Raw genomic sequence first — 13,891 nt, 5'->3', positions numbered from 1 at the left:
CCTCATAGTTTTACACACACACACACAGAGACAGAGAGAGAGAGACAGAGAGAGAGAGAGACAGAGAGAGAGAGAGAGATAAGATAGAAACCTGGCTGTGCGCATCTACATGGTAGTGTAGAGCGTGAAATCTGAAAGCTTTTTGCCTACAAACAGCTTCAGTCAAGCAGAGCTTTTCTCCATCCTGTGCTAGGGTTAGGTGTACAGATGCCATTTTGTTTTGGAGTCCCTCATGCACCTCTGACAGCTGACTCACCAGAGTTAGAAGTAGATTATATTTAGAAGTGGGTTTGGGGTCACTTCCCCCATCTGGCCTTCATAGGAACTTTCCCAGGCACACCCCTTCCTTCACGGTGGTCTGGTTGTGGTACATTGAGCGCCTGCCTCTGTAAGCTCTCCTATCTGCAACAGCATGCCCAGGTGACACATGAGGAGATTTCTTTTGTTTTCTGTGCTCTATAAAACGTCACCTCGTGGAGGATATAGAACTTTGGAAATTCATCATGGTGTCTATGATTTTCCTCACCTGGATGATCTATGGTGTCCTTATTCCTGTTTTCTTTTAAAATGTATTTATTAAAGAGTGTTTGTAGGAAGGCAACACTTGATTTGTTATTAAAATAAAGTTTCTCCATGCTGTATAATAAAGGGTAATGTACGGGGCTGTAGAGTTACAAGCGTGTTTCTACTGGAATTCTTTGATAGTACAGCACAGTGCAGTCATCTCTACATTGTTAGAATAAATTTTAAAAGTCTCTTCTATGCTTTTCTTCAAAAAGCGATGAAGAGCAACAGAAGATGGCATGAAAACCATTTTGTCCCTTTCATTCTGTAGTATTAGAGCCAGTATTTTTACCATCACAGGCTACAATTTTCACTTTATCTACTTTAATAAGCTCTGTCACCTCTCTGAATTCAGCATCATTCAAAACAAAAGTCCACACATTATCGCAGAATCTGTATGCATTTAGAGAGCCCCTGAAATTGACTCTGTTCCTGACCCTCTGAGCCAATGCTGACTTTATAGCCTTATCAAACTGAAAGAGAACTTGAAGGACAAGTTGGGGAGTGATCTGCTGAGACTGTATGAGCTCATCTAGGCTCTCCTGAAGACTGTTTCCCAAGGTGGGATTAAGGTATAACTGACAGGCCAAGATTTAGGTGCAAGAAATTATTTTTCTTATTCAGGCTTGCATTGATATCCTGTGGGGAAGGCGCTTCCCATCACCGAGCAGACAGAAGCCCAAAAGGTCTTGTTCCTGTTTAAGACTTAATCACTGCAATATTTTTATATGTAAAGATGGGGTCTCTTCTCCCCTACAACAATGGGCATGCACACACACATTTCCTAGCTCTGCCTACTGAGAGAGCCTAGAATTAATGATGTCCTGAGAGCAAAGCACACACTCAGCACCCAAATCTTGGCTTCTATACACCATTCTCCAATACACCATTCTCCAATACAGCAAGTCAGAACTCCCTGGAGAAGGAAGAGGTTGGTTCCAGAGCTAGAGGAGGGAAAATACAAGATGAGCCTGAAAAATCCTGTGTGAGAAGTGAGGAAGTGCTCAAAATAGGATGGGCACCTACTCAAAGGACAAAGGCTCCAACCCTGGGAGCTCCTAGTGAGTAAAACTGGAACAAGCTGAGCAACAAAAATTAAACATCATACAATAATGTTGTTCAGTGCCGCTGAATCCGTTTTAACTGAAAACAAACCTATATAGAGTTTCAGAGAAGAAGAATCCTGTTGTTCATTATCATGCGCAAAAAATGAAAGAAACAGTCCATCCCCATTAGGGTTCTACAGTAATGACTGTCACAGGCAAAGACACGGCAATCAGGAGGGAAAAGTTTGAGGAGTGAGTTGCAAAGTCTCCCAGAAGCCCCTGTCCAAGTTATTTATTAATTACAAAGGGAAAGAGGGCACCTTTCCAGTGAAGAAACTCAGCAGACACTACCTCAGCTCTAAGGGATCAAGGTTAGTCAACACCACCAACAGCAAGACACAAACTCCTATGGCCAGAATAATATATCTGTGGTATTCTTTGCCCAAAATCCATCACTTATTGTAATTGATAAATTATTAGAGAAACCCAAATGGAAAAGGCTTCCTAAAAAATTCCTCACCCGTATTCTTCAGTCCTGAGGTGGTGCTACAGGATAAGCACTGGACTGCTAACCACAAGGCCGGTGGTTCAAACCCACACCTACTCCTTAGCAATCCTATAGAGGGTCACTATGGGTCAGAAATGACTTGATGGCACTTAACAATTCTTCTAAAGTACCCAGAAGTTAGGAAAGACCAGGAAAGACTGAGGCAGTCTTTGAAGTTGGAGGAGATTAAGGGAAAGAAAACAAACAAACAAACAAACAAAACCTACATGCAAGGTGAGATCCTGGATTGGATCCCGTAATAGAAAAGAGCATTAGTGGAAAAATTCGTAAATTGCAAATCAGGCCTTGAGTTTAGTTAAAAGCGTTGTACCAACAATCATTTCTTTGTTTTGATAAATGCACCATAACAAATAGTGATGCATTATGGTTATGTAAAATGGTAACTCTAGGAAAGCTAGGTGAAGGATTTAAGAACTCTGTTGTATTTTTGTGACTATGTTGTTTGGTACACTTGAGTCAGTTCCAACTCATAGGGACCCTATTTATGCACAACAGCATGAAACACTGGCTGGTCCCAAACCATGCTCACAACTGTTATGTTTGAGCCCACTGTTGCTGCCCCTGTGTCAGCCCAGCTCAGTGGGGGTGAGCGCAAAAGAAAAGGTCATTTGTTTTGCTGTAACGCCACAATAAGACCCTAGGTGGCAGGGTAAACCAGGTTCTCAAATCTGTCTCTGCACCAGACCGCCGCCCAGACCCCCAGATTCTGCCCCACAGCAGTCTACTGATGCCTCCACTTGAATGTCTAACAGGCATCTCCACTGAGCATGACCAAGCTGCGGTAAACTACACTGCACCCTTCAGACCAAGCATCTTGACTCCCTCCTCCTCTTCATCCTTCAGGGTCAATCTGCCAGCAAGTCCACAGCACCCCGACTCTAACACCTAAAGCCTGGAAGCCCAGGCTCAAGTCTCTGTCATCTCCTTCCTAAACAACTGCAAGGCCCTCCTAGCTAATCTCCCTACTTCCACTTTTGCTAGATTAACTACAACTGACTATCCATTCAGCAGCCGGAAGACCTTTAGCACACAGTGTCCACAGGATCACATCAGTCCCTGGGGACATCCCTTCCAGTGACCTTGAAGTAGAATAGCCTCTTCCTCTGGCTAAAAGGGCCCATTGTGATCCACCCCTGCCTACTGCCCCAATCTCATCAGGGGGCCACGTTTTCTCATTTCCTCCTCTCCTGTTATACCAGCCTTGAGCTGTTCCAAGAACATGGTTTGCTTCCATCTCCTCCTGGGCTCTTCTCTCTGCCTGGAACACACTGCTCCTGGCTCCTCACTTGCTGCCTAGTCCCCACTGTTCAGGTCTCTACTCACAGCCCATCTTCTCAAAAGCCTTCCACAACACGTTCCTCCTCTATGCGTTCGAACTGAGTCCCTCCCTGTACCCCCAGTCCCTATACTATTCGGTCTCACTTTACGTTCTTCTTGGCACGCAGTCTGGTCTAAAATCATATTACATATTTGTTTACTTAGTATCTACTGCCTTTCCTTAAAAAAACCTCCACAAGGTTAGGGATGGTGTTTGTTTTCTTCCATTTCCAGGGTGCTCTATTTCGAAGCTACTGAATGAATTTTGTTGTTGTTAAGTGTCATGAGTCAGTTCCCACTCATAGCTGAACAGGAAAAGGTAAAAACATTCAGTGCCCTATCCATCCAGGACACAAGCTAGAATGTTAATCACGTTACTGAGCTGGACCAGTCCTCTCCATCCAGGAGTCAAGCTAGTATGTTAATCAGGTTACTGAGTGGGACCAATCCTCTCTGCCCAGAAGACAAGCTAGACTGTTAAGCAGGTTACTGAGCAGGACCAATCCTCTCTGCCCAGGAGACACGCTAGAATGTTAATCAGGTAACTGAATGGAACTAGTCCTTTGATTCCCTCCAGTCTTCAAACAGGTCTGCAACCTAACCCCTCCCCAATTCTGACCCCATATAAGCCTGCACTGCCCTGCATTCGGCACTGAAAATCTGAAATTCTGTTTCACCTCTCTGAGTGGCCTTGGTTTCTTCAATGACGGATCAAGAGCTGCTGTGACACTCTCAGGCCTACAGCTGCTGTAACACTCTGGAATCTAAAACTGCTGTAAACAATAGTGACCCTGTTTGCATAGGGTTTCCAAGGAGTGGCTGGTGAGTTTGAACTGCCAATCTTGTGGCTTACACCGACCTTGTGGCCCACTACTTTATCTCACAGCACCACAGCAAGGCTCCACTGAATGGACTCTGTTGTTGTTAGGTGCCTTTGAGTTGGCACCGACTCATAGCGACCTTATGCACAACAGAACGAAACAATGTCCGATCTTGGGTCAACCTCGCTACTGTTGTCACGCTTGAGCCCTTTGATGCTTACACTTGGCCAATCCATCTCATTGGGGGTCTTCCTCTTTTTCTCTGACCCTCCACCTTAACAAACATGATATCCTTCTTCAGCAACTTGCCCCTTCTGACAATTGACAACTTCTAATTTTCCCAGATTCATACTTTGTACATTCCATGTTCCGATTTTCAACAGATGTTTACAACTTTTTCTCTTCATTTTGAGCTGTGTCCCATCAGCAAATGAAGGTCCCCTGGGCTTTACTCCATACGCGTCATCATGATCAATTCTCCTTTGAGGCATCTCTTAAATGAACAGGGAGTAGTAATGGCAAAGAACGGGTAAGTCTGAAACTCTGTGCATTTATCACTGACAATTACCAGCACTCCGAGAAGTTCTAGCAGGTCCTACCATCCGTGAATCTCCAAATCAAGACCTGAACCTTGGTTTCAAGTTCAGAGCAGTTTCCACACAAAGAAGTTTATGTGATTCATGCGTGAGAGGTTATAGGAACCTGAAGGGAACTCTGAGGACTGAGGGCCTTAGCCACCCGTCAGGTGTCGAATGGAATTTACCAACCACCATGGCTGAACTTTCAGCCAAACAACAAATAGGTCTACAAGGGGAACAATTCTCTCTGAGGTCCTGATTACTATTCTGACAGCTTTGGGATTTGAACTTGCCATGTCCTCTGGAGGCTCTGTTACTCCCCTCCCTTGGTCAGTTTCTTTAAAAAAAAAAACACACCTTATTTTTTTAAGCTTTGTATTGTGAATTGGGTGAAGGTTTACACAGAACCTCAGAACAATCAACCATTGGAGATCAAAAGGGCAGCATTTACCCAAGAATAAAATTCAGAAAGGGAGGAGGAATGGAGGAAAGGAAACCCAGGGAGGAAGTGGGATACGTAACATTACACTGTAGGGACTGCAATCAATGACATGAATCAGAATGTGCAAAAACCAGAGACTGGAAAAGTTCACCCAATTCATGATAAAAAGTAGTAAAAAACAAAATCTAAACTCTGAAGACTCTGAGAAGGGGAAGGGAGTAACAGAGGAAATGGCAAGTTCAAATCCCAAAGCTGTCAGAAGAGGACCTGAGAGAGAAGAAAATCAGAAGAGTAAATGACACCACTCTCCTGAAGGTAAAGGCTGTATCATGGGAGCAGCCACAGCTCAAGAGCCAGTCAGGAAATCCGTCTGAAATTCCGCCAAGAGTTACAGCAGAGGAGTAAGAGGGACAGCCTGTATCAAGGGTTAAAAGGGGCCATTCAAAAAACTAATAAAATGCTTAGCTGCATTAATAACAGCCTCCTTCATGGACTCCAACATGCTCAAACACATGACTATTTTAAAACTTTATTTTTCACACACAGAGAAATATATCAAAGTCACACATGTATTTCAGTCTCTGCATATGGCGGAGCTCTTGCTGGAAGAGTCGCTCGACTATGCAGTCTCGCGTGAATGAAGAAGACGGGGATCCACAGAGGACGCTGAGAATGCAGGAAAGACGCAAGAGAAGAGTGTTCCTCCTCTATGTGCACTTCAATGACAGGGATCTTCTCGTTTCTAAAATGAACTCTTTGGTCCTAACAGTAACAGAGCTTCAATGTTTTCATTAAGGATTTTGAATCTGTTGACTAACTAAAAATAAATTCAGGATAATGTCCCCTGCTACCAAGAGCTCCATTAATGGCATGATCTTAGCCAATGAATCAAAAAAAATTTTCTCTGTAAATCCTGTGAGCCTGCTAATTACTCATCCATTGACAACTGGTTTCAGAAAGATCACTGTAAGGTGCAACGAGGTCTTTAAAAACCATCTGGTGAAAGAACTGACGTGCTATGCTCGTCACAATGCTCACTGTTGAGGTGCTTCATAGTGCACTGACATGTGTTCCAGTATTCTGATTAACCAAGACACTACGAACCTAATGTACGAAACAAGGAAGGCAGTGAGACTTAGTAGAAAAAGTCTCAGACTGGGAGTCAGGGTAGCTGTTACCATGGAGTCCCAGTCCTGTAACTAGCTGTGCACCCTGAACCACTGGCTCTGTCCTCATTTACATGACCAGGGGACTGGGCTCCGGGGTTCTTTCTGGCGTCCACACTCCAGTAAAGCTGTACGACACAGCCAGACTCAGCCTAACAAGAATGAGCAGCATGACAGTAAAACAGACATGAAGGTCAACAATTCCAGTCCCTTTTGACTATCTGTAGTAGTGATTTATGTGATGATTAAAAACTTACTGCAGGTTCACTTTCTATTAAACCACTTGGAAAATTTGGTGAGACAATTAATTGGTAGATTAAATTTGGAGAATGAGCTGAAGAAAAGTCAGAGAAGTTAGGTTCTAAACAAGACTGCAAGACTTACACAAAGAAGAAACCATGACAAAGTGCAAAAGAGTATCTATCATATGCTACCTTCATGTAAGGAGCGCTGGTAGCATAGTAGCTACGAGTCGAGCTGTTAACCTCAAAGTCAGCAGTTCAAAACTACCAGCTGTTCCCTGGGAGAAAGAGGCCTTCTGCTCCGGTTAACATTTACGGTCTCAGAAACCCTGTACAGGGTTGCTATGAGTCGGAACCAACTCCATGGCATATAACCACAACCACCACCACCCTCATGTAAACAAGGGGATATAAAAATACACACACATTTGCTCATCTGCGCAAAAAAGAAACCCAGGAAGGATAGACCAGAGATTCAAGGGTTGGTTACCTCCAAGAGGCAGGTAGGAACATAATGGAAAGGATAAGGGATGGAACAGGTGGAAGGGCTCTGGGCAACCCTGCTCATGCAAAGGCTTAATGCCCCGGACACTGAGTAGTTCCGACAGCTGGTAACCAAGGAGATAGAGGTCAAGGTGTCAACACCATGACTCCTGTGTCACTCACCTTCCTGACACGTGGGGACAAGTCTCCCAAGGGACCTGGGAGAAGGAGACCCAACACTAGCACGCTGATGGCCACACTCAGAAGCAGACTGCCTTGCTTTGCTTTGATGGATGAGCTCTTGACTCTTTCAGCTCTTCTGTAGTCACTCCGGCTGTTAGGGAGCTCGGTGTTCTTCCCTGCCACTATCGGACCACTCCAGCCCTGCTTGCCGCATTCGCCGGGGGGGACAGTCCAGCTGCCCCTGGTGAGCCTTCAATGCACCACCGTCACTATGCATCAAGAAGGGAGGGATCTGCAATTTGTGGATCCCCACTGAGATTCACTCATTTGTCTGCTTTGCATCAAGGTTTTCTGGCTAACATTTTCATCTCAGATGACTTAGTTCTGCTTTAAACTGTTCACCTACAAGTCAATTTTCAAATGAAAATTTCAATTTCACATTAGGGTAAGACACATACATTCTGAACTTACAAACCACCTCAGTGAGGCAAGATGCTAACATTCCCCAAAACACTCCACATAACAGGTTTTCTGTGTTTGTAAAACAAATGACAAAGGGTCCTGCCAGAAGCAAAGGCCCCATGGCTCACAGCCTTTATCACTAACTACCAGACTAGCAAAGAAGCTCTGGTAGCGCAGTGGTTACAAATCGGGCTGCGAACCTTAAGATCAGCAGTTTGAAACTACCAGCTGTTTCGTGGGAGAAAAATGAGGCTTTCTGCTCCTATAAAGATTTACAGCCTTGGAAACCCTGTACAGGGTCACTAAGAGTTGGGACCAACTCCACGGCACAAAACCACCACCACCACCTGACCAGCAGGGCCCCATTCTGAAGCATTCAGTGAAGTGCCCACAGGAAACCTGGTATCTCATTTACCAAATGCTCTTTCCCTGGACACTTGGGCAGGCCCTGCAAGCAGGAGTCTGTCCAGAGCAGCATTGCTCTAGATGGTGGCCACAGAGCAACTTTAACTTTACTGTCATTAATTTAAATTCCTAAAAGATACTTGACTCATTTATTGCAAAGCTTCCAGCTATGTTCAAAACAACTTAAGTCTCTGAATCTGCCTGTTGACCAGAAATTTCATGAAACTATAATATAGTTGTAACACTTCCATTGAACTAATACATGCTTTTATTAAGTATAAAAGTAGAAAGCACTCTTCAAAGATGTGGTTTAAAAAAAAAATCAAGAAGGAACAAATAAAATGGCAGATAGGGTGGAAGTGCAGTGAGGAGCTCCATCAGCAACAACAGAGAATACCGAACCAAGCAGGCTCAGGGGACGATGCCGGGACTCTGAACCACATGTAAAGGAATATTTAGAAGGTTGGAAGGTTTACAGTTAGGGGAATTTGTAGCAGAAACAAGAAATCCATTGCTGTCTAATCCAAGGCACTCAGCTGCTCCCGGAGGTGCCATCTTGGGTGAGACCTAGCGGGACAAGGATCAGAGCAGCCATGAATGCCTGACAGAACCACGGAGATAAAGGTATGAACACTTTGTGTGTGTGTATGTATCTGTTCATTGGTCTCTCACTGTCTGTGCACCTCCATTCTGGTGACCAGAGAGGGTGCCTGAGTGAATGGACACTTCAGCCCTACTCCCAGAGGGTTCTACTATACATGCACACAGATCTCCTCTAAATTTAAAGGGACAGTTTCCACTTAAAACCAAACGGCAGTGCAAAGTGGCCACAGTCAGCCCTGAACTGTTTATCACTAGAAAGAAGGCCTAAACGGGGATTGTGGAGTGGGACAGGCAGACTAAAAAGGAAATAGGCCAAAAATTAAATACTGAGTTACATCGCAATGACCAAGAGTGGCATCTTGAAATTTCTCAGGAAGAAGAATGAAAAGGGAAGCCCATCTCCTGATCCCATCTACCTGGAGGCAATCAGAAAGCATAAAAAAATACCAAAATATACACCCATCTAAGTATTAAGGCCACAGATAACTCCTGAATATGCCCCCAAAACAGAAGCAGATGACCATATCAGCACATGTCTAGAAATGAGATAAAGTGACTGAGGCAAATGAGCTGGAAGTAGACCTACACTCCAAAATGGAAGATGGGCAGGCTTTGGAAATGCCTGAAAAGAAATTCAGAAAAATGATTAAAATGTATCAAAACACTATACAATGGAGTTGAGAAAAACAAGGAAGAAGTCAGGAAAGTATTACAGGAACAATCAAATTAGATAGATACAGCATTGGAAACAATTCAAAATCTACAGAAAGAGGTCCAAACAATTAATAATAGAATATCAGAAATGGACAATACACTCAAAGGGCATATGAGCAGAATTGAAGAAATAGAAGCCAGAACTAATGAGCTAGAAGATAAATCTCTCAACACTACTAAGATAGAAGAACAAATACAAAAAAAGGATAAAAAAATTGGAAGAAGGCCTAAAATTCATGTTGGACAACATGAAAAGGAATAACTTAAGAATTACTGGCATTCTGGAACAGGAAGAATCACACAAGTCTACAGAGGAAATAGATGAGGAGCTTCTGGAAGAAAATTTTCCTAACATCCTGAAAAGCGAAAAGATAAGCATTCAGGAAGCTCAACGAACCCCAGGTAGGATAGACCCTAAAAGACAATCACTGAGACATATAATAATCAAGTTCTACAAAATCAAAAATAAGTATAGAATCCTGAAAGCAGCTAGGGAAAAAAGAAGTGTAACACACAAAGGCAAGCAAATCAGATTAAGATCGGATTTCTCAACAGAAACCATGCAGGCAAGAAGGCAATGGGGAGACATATATAAAACCCTGAAAGAAAAAAAACAGCCACCCAAGAATCCTCTACCCAGCAAAGCTGTCAATCGAACACAATGGTGTAATCAAAACATTCCATGATAAACAGAAGCTAAGGGACTTTGTCAAAGCCAACCCTGCTATGAAAAACATCCTAAAGGAAGTTCTGTGGACTGAGAATGTGATGTCCTTCTCTAGGGACTGATTCCCTCCTAATAACAAGTCCAAAGTAGGAGAGACGATGTCTCATTAGCCTGGCTTCTAAGGAGCATTCTGGCTGTACTTCTTCCAAGACAGATTTGCTTATTTCTTTGACAGTCCTTGGTACTTTTAATATTCTTCTCTAACACCACAATTCAAATGCATCGATTCTTGTACGGTTTCCCTTATGGTCCAACCTTCGCAGGCAACTGAAAATAGCATGACTTGGATCAGGCGCACCTTAGTCCTCAAAGTGGTATCTTTGCTCTTGAATACTTTAAAGTGGTCTTGTGCATCCGATTTCTTGACTGCTGCTTCCATGAATATAGATGGAAGGGCTTTGACAACTTGAATCTTTTCTCCATTTATCATGATGTTTATTGATTTAGCATGAGGATCTTTGCTTTCTTTACATTGAGGTGCAATCCATACTGAAGCTTGTTGTCTTTGATCTTCATCAGATGGTATTTTAAGTCCTTTTCTCTCCCAGCAAGCAAGGTTGTATCATCTGCATAAAAGGCAGTATTTCTTTAAAAAAATTTTCACAAAAATCTCCCAATAGCAGAGACAGATGATTTTTAAGGACAGGCTGTCCCTTTTCCCTCCTTCAGGAAGACAAAAATGGGGCAGTAGACCTTGTGACTGGGTACAAACTGCTGAGTTTCTGAAAAGAATTCTCTCTCGGAGGTCTGCATTCAACAGCATTAGGCGTATTATAAAGTCAGGCACCCAAGGACACTCTGAGTGAGTGACCAGAAATGAGGGAGCTGAACAATGGGGGGTCATCTTCTGTGTCCCAGCTAACTTCTCCGTGTGCTAATGTGGAAGGGCTCACAGAACAAAATGGCACTATCAGGGCAAGAAACAGAGTCACAAAGAGAGCTGCTGACAAAAGAAATCCTGATGTCCCTCCAAACTAAGCACTTTCAGAGCGTGTCACCGGCCTTTCATGGGCATGAGGAAGAGTCATTTCCTCTGGAGGGAAGACGTGGCCTAAGCAGCCGACATTCTAGAAGACAGACCTAGATCAAGGCACCATCCCTTGGCTCAGAAACAATCCTCAGTTTATGCCAAATGCTCCTGTCGTTTTATTAATTTCTGGACAAGAAGGAGAAAGGAGAACCAGAGGCTCAGATAAAAAGGGATAAAAATAGCCCCGCCCACATCACTCAGCAGTTACATAATGATTCATTTTCAAGAGCTCCATAATCAAGGAGCTCTGGTAGCATAGTGGTTACGAATCGGGCTGCAAACCTTAAGGTCAGCGGTTCTAAACTACCAGCCACTCTGCGGGAGAAAGATGAGTCTTTCTATTCCTGTAAAGATTTACACCCTCAGAAACCCTGTACAGGGTCGCTATGGGTCGGAACCAACTCGACGGCACTTAACAACAACAACATAATCATTCAGCCATCAAAGTAAAAGCTGCTCTCAAAGACGGAACCAACTATGGAGTTACTTTCCAATGGACAGACTTCCAGCACCGACCACACCTTTCCCCCTAGAAATGTCATTTGGGATTTTTTTAAAATATTAAGATTCTTAATATAAAGCACAAAGCAATTACCTAGGAAAAAAATTGGGGATTTAGGCTCCATCAACACAATATGTGCACGCTAGTACTTGCCAAGATACTGCTAAGTTCAGAGTCAACATAACTTCTTAGCTGTGTTTTTTGTTTTGGTTCCTGTTGCAAGTGGCGGGGAGGGAAAGAGAAACGTAGTTCCAAATACATTACTACAGTAAAGCCACTGCCATCGAGGTGACTGCAGCTCACAGTACCCTACACAGGGTTTCCAACCCTAAAAATCTGTATGGGAGCAGACAGCTTCACCATTCTCCCACCGACTGCTTGGTGGGTTTGAACTGCCAACTTTGCAGTTAGCAGTCTACCACCTAACCTGTAGTGCCACCAAGACTCCTTAATACATTGTTGTTGTTGTTGATAAGTACCGGTGAGTCAGTTCTGACTCACAGTGACCCTGTATAGGATTTTCAAGGAGTAGCTGGTGGGTTTGAACCACCAACTTTATGATCAGCAGTCTACTGCTGCTCCTAGAGCACCACACCTCGATATATTAGTAGGAAAACAGACCACAGAACTGACTACACTGTTCCACATACACTTCCCGTGGTAGCAAATGAAATCCTCTCCCACCATCCCTTCTCTGTAAACCACAGCACAGTATTCAACTGATCACTTCAGACACTACCTTGTTTGGATTTCACCTACCACTACTGCGGTTTTGGGTTTTTTGGGCTTTTGGACCTCCAAGAAAAGACTTCACAGACTCTAGCTGGTGTGATGCTGTGGGTTAATGCGCTGACTGCAAAATCACTTTGAACCTCAAGGTCGGAAGCTCAAGCTCAGCGGCCACTCTTCGGAAAGCCTTACAGGGTCACTATGAGTGGGAAAATCAACTGGACAGCAGTAACAAGAAACCTGTCGGTTTACGGAGCCCTGGTACAGTAGTGGACACTGAGCTGGGCTGCTTACCACAAGGGCAGTAGTTTGAATCTACCCGTTAGTCTGTGGGAGGAAGATGAGGCTTTCTACTCCCATAAAGATCTACCGTGTCACTGTGAGTCAGAACTGACTCAGGGGCACACAACCAACCCCTCTCAGGCTGCCCTCATGATCTGACGCTGGGGTCAGCTACATGATGTCTGCTACAGAATCGTCTCATTTGAAAGCAATCCTTTACAAATCTAACCACCTGTCGTAGATTCCAGGGTGTACACAGAACAGGCCAAGGGCCATGGAGCTTTCCAGTTGAAGGGTCCCTTTGAGGGGACAAGGGCAAAGCTCCTCTAGTTCACAGGTGGGAAGTCTGGGGACCAAGCGAAGGAGGTAACTCCAGAAGACTGGTCTTTGGGAGCTTCTGGTTAGGAGAAAGTCACAAAAGTTCAGGGAAAGCTGGAAAACACTGCAAGTGGCTAAGAGGGAGACATGGCCTCTTAGTGCACGAGGCCTTCCGGGAACGGAGCGTGGAACTTTCCACTTGGTATCCAGCACCACACACCATGAGAGCCAAGCAATATCTCTAAATCCCATAGGCCCTGGGAAGGCGGATATCAATCAGGAAGAGGCGCTGTATTTAAAACAGCATCAGGGGCAAAGGTCAGGAGGAAGGAAGCACTACAACGTACCACCTGCCTCATCCCAGCGGAGCTGACTAGCTGCACACAGAGTCACATGGTCCTGCCTTCCCCCAGCGCCAGCACACACTGGTGTGTGAGGCCATTCATTCCCTGTGGCTGCTCTAACTACCACAAACTTTGTGGCTTAAAAGACAAATGTCCCTTACAGTCCTGGCAAGTGTCAGAAGTCTGTCGTGGGTTTCGATGTGCTGAAATCAAAGCTGTCAGCAAAACAGTCTTCCTTCTGGATGAAGACTCTCAGGGGAACATGTGGTCTTGTCTTTTCCAGCTTTTGGGGGCTGCTGCTACCATCCTTGGCTTGCAATGCAGCCCCTGCCCCATCTTCAAAGCAGCAACAGTTGCTCAAGAAT

The 13,891-nt window shown here is 44.3% G+C and overlaps 1 protein-coding gene and 1 pseudogene across 1 annotated transcript in view; both read right to left on the bottom strand.

Annotated features, from left to right (window-relative positions):
* TXNDC11 (thioredoxin domain containing 11) overlaps positions 1-13,891 on the bottom strand; it is a 76,758-nt gene that overhangs the window by 20,534 nt on the left and 42,333 nt on the right.
* Positions 825-1,154, bottom strand: LOC102819409 (annotated as a pseudogene).

This window comes from Chrysochloris asiatica, unplaced genomic scaffold (genome assembly GCF_000296735.1).
Source record: "Chrysochloris asiatica unplaced genomic scaffold, ChrAsi1.0 scaffold00102, whole genome shotgun sequence".
Lineage (NCBI taxonomy): Eukaryota > Metazoa > Chordata > Mammalia > Afrosoricida > Chrysochloridae > Chrysochloris > Chrysochloris asiatica.
This window is presented reverse-complemented; position numbering and strand designations above follow the sequence as displayed.